A 4,053-nucleotide genomic window follows, 5' to 3' on the forward strand; every position below is an offset into this window, starting at 1 on the left:
GATGCCTTAAGAAATGGATAATAAAACATATATTACTATTTAAAGTACATTTCAATAAAAAAATCCCTTTGAAAGGGAAAGCCAGCTTCTATTAGAAGAGGTCTGGTATTGAACAGATGATGATTGTGCTATATGGGAAGTATTTGGATTATTTTGACATTTGTTCAGGTGGAGGTGCCACTTATGGGTAGTATTGACTTTGTTATAAGACTCAACATTTAAACAGTTGACATTTTATTACTATTATTTAACTTCCAACTTCCTTGAAGTATATGTTGTTTATCAGGGTTGCTGAATTTTTTTGTCTTTTTTTTTAATATAAAAAATTGGATTTTGTTTTATTTGAATTGGATTTTTTGTATTCAAATCAATTAATCTTTTTTATTTCAAGAACTGCTATACCCCAAAAGTCAAAAGAGTACCAGTACAATCCTACCAGGTATTTACAATAAAATCAAAACATGTTTTTACATGTGCAAATTTGAAAGAAAAAAACTGGCAAAATCAGTGGCGTAGCTAGGGGTTGTGGCGCCCAGGGCTAAGGATACATAATGCCGCCCCTCCCAAATTCTTGAATCAATTAACACAAATAGGGCCTACCACTATTTAATTTTGGTTATAATGAAGTTGAATATCAGGCTTAAATTGATCTTTCAAATAATTTTGCGCTAAATGCGCACAAAAATTGTGACTTTCATTGATTGGAGAGGCGTAGAATCGATGCTGAACTGGTCAATTCGGTGCCACCCCCCGATCTACTTAATCTATCTTTCTGCTAATTACAACCCTAATTTCAATTCCAACACTAAGGTTTGTTTGGCTTATATAAGGCAAAAATTATTCAGCTTTTACATGTATTACTGCGCATGTCAATAAAGTCCCAACTCACACTCACATAAATTCAAACACACATGCGCCAGTCACGCATTATGTAACGCACTACTAGTGTAAGCATTGCACCCAACTGCATGCACATCATTCTATATCAATACATGGTGTTATGTATCTTATTTTTTCTGACTTATATAAGCCGAACAAACTTTAACCTAAATCTTAACACTACTTAATCCATCCTTCTGATAATACAACTTTAATGTTAATCCAAATACTAACCCTAATCCTACCTCACCTTAATCTAGCCTTCTGCTAGTTACAAAGTATTCAACAATTGTAAGTGCAAATGCTTATCCTTAAACCTAATCCTAAATGAACTCAATCCTAAAAATGCAAATTCTAATTCAATAACCTAATCCTAACCCTTGTCCCAAATGCTAAACCCTATTCCTTAAACCAGAGATGCCACTCAGTTTCATTCAAAAAACCTAAAACTGGTGAGGAAAACCTGAAAAAGCATGTGAATGCAGGCGGGCCCAAAAGACAAACACACACACGCTTAAAATAAATAAAAATGCAGGAATTTGGACTCACAGAAAACCTGAATTCAGGTAAAAACCGGAAAAGTGGCATTTCCTGAACTGAACCCTTAACCTTAAAATGTTAAATCAGTACTCCTAAACCAATTTAAACTGATTCATAATCTGAAATTCAATATGGTAATAAAATCTAATCCTAAACTAAATCCAATTCTAATGCTATGCCATTATCCCAAACCAAATTCTTCACTGAATCCTAAACCGTAAACTAAATCCATATCTCATTATTTCATTTTTTTAAAGCAAATCCCTTAAACTAAACTGACCCCTAATCCAAAATGTACAACCCTAATTCCTAAACATAATCTTAAATCAAAACCATAATCCATAAGCTAGGTTTAAGTCCTTATCGCAGGTACTACGCCTCAATCCACAATTAAAATCTTAACTGAGACCTTATCCTAAATGCTAAACTCTAATCCCTGAACATAATCCTAACTGAACAATAAGCTCAAATGTTAAACTTTAACCCATAAACCAAATTGTTAACTGGACCAATCCTTATTCTAAACAACATCCCTAAACTGAGCCATATCCCAAATCCTATACTGTAATCACTAAGTCTAATCCTAAACTGAAACCTAATATTAAAAGATGTTACACCCTTCTGTTGTTCTAACCCTATATCAATTATACGTACATTGAATCCTAAAATATGCAACCCTAATCTCTAAACATTGAATACATATGATATGATAAACATATGATAAGACAGAAGTAAAACTGAGCACGCTGGCTGTCACATACATACAGCTACGTACAACAGATAGTCAATAAAAACTAAACTTATAAACTATATGCAAAAGGCAAGCAAACTTACTGCAATTGAAGCTAACTGACTAAGTTGTAGCAGTCATGTCCAAGTAGGCACATAGCTTTAACTTAAATTCCGAATCAGCTGAGCTATAAACAATTAGCACAAACTTAACTGTATCGACAAGGACAGAAATCTGAGTCTGGGTATATTCCACATTAGTACAGCTGCTAAGCTGAATCATTGTGCACTTTGTGATAAAAGCATGAGAGTGTCCACACATGAAGTACATGGTCCAAAATGTATTTTAAGATGTGGAGCCATTTCAGATTTGACCCCTAGTGACCTCTAGAGGTCACGAAAGGTCACACAGGGGTAAAAATGTGAAAATGTTCTAATCTTGTGGACAGATACACCAATTTATTCATCTGACCATGAGGATTTCAAAAATGTATAGTTTTTGTTACCTACGACATATCATTATAGAGTTATTCTGCAAAAACTTCATTTTTGAGTAAATATGGCACATTTTGTTTGTACAGGGGTAAAAATTTCAACTTACTCTGATTTTAACAAAAATTGTGGCAAATAGTCCGTTTAGCTGACACGAATCATAAAAAGAATAGTTTTGCATATCTACTGTGTTAAGGGATCTGGGATGAGCGTTTCGACAGTATTTTTTGTAGGACATGAGAGCACATCAGACATATCGAATTGCATTTTGAATACGAAGAATGTAGCAGTCAAGTTAGCTCAATCGATAAGGCATTCGACTATGGTGCGAGAGGTTGCGGGTTCGAACCCTGGTGGTGCCTAGTACGCTCTCATGGAAGAAATTGAGTTAGCTTGAAATTCCCCTGGACAAGGAACTTACTGCTCGTTGTAACCCGTACGAAACTCGGGGAGCTGATCCTGGTTGCGATGGTTATTTGTGGAATGTCTAGGGTGTGCGCTCTTGAAGCAGCAAAGTCCCTGATTTGTTGTTTAACGGTTTATGGAATGGTGTGGGGCCGTAGTGATCAGCGACAACATGTAAAGTGTGCTGAGGCTTGTGGATCAACGTCTAGGTGTTGTGCCTGTGCGTAGCGCACTATAAATCACTGCGCTTTTTTTCTTTTCTTTTTTCTGATATCAAATAATTTTCATGTTTTGATATTCACGATATAATGCAAATTTTATGACAAATTATTAAAATTTGATAATTTTCATGTTTTTGATATATAACAGTCCTCAAAGTAAATTTTATAAATCTAATGATATATTCTTAAAGTGTATGTAGCTGGGAGGAAAAGCCGACGATCAATTGAAAATTTTGACCTTTCATATTGAAGATATTGATTTTTTTCCCAAAAAGACCTAATTTATTTTGGTGTTTTGGGAAAAAAATTCACATCTTCAATACGAAAGGTCAAAATTTTCAATTTCATCCCATCTATATACACTTTAAGTGATTTATAACGTTTACTTCGAGTACTGTTAAATATCAAAAATATCAATTTTTAATCATTTGCCATAAAATGTGTATTACATTGCGAATTTCCAAAAAATCCAAATTATTTGATATCAGAAGGACATTCTTCGTATTCAGAATGCAATTTGATATGTCTGATGTGCTCTAATATCAATAAATACTGTCCAAACGTTCATACCCCATCCCTTAACCTACTGAGATAGAGGTTAAAAATGTCAAATGCCATTGGCTGGCCATATAGGGCCCTGTTGATCGTTGACTTCCATTGAAAATAACAAGAAGGCCTACATTTTAGATGGTAAGTACTAATAATGTTTCTTAATTCTTATATAATGTCAAGTTTGAAAAATTTGGAGTAAGTTGAAATTTTTGCCCCTGTACAACCAAAAATGTGA

This window comes from Amphiura filiformis, chromosome 7, assembly GCF_039555335.1.
Source record: "Amphiura filiformis chromosome 7, Afil_fr2py, whole genome shotgun sequence".
Classification (NCBI taxonomy): Eukaryota; Metazoa; Echinodermata; class Ophiuroidea; order Amphilepidida; family Amphiuridae; genus Amphiura; species Amphiura filiformis.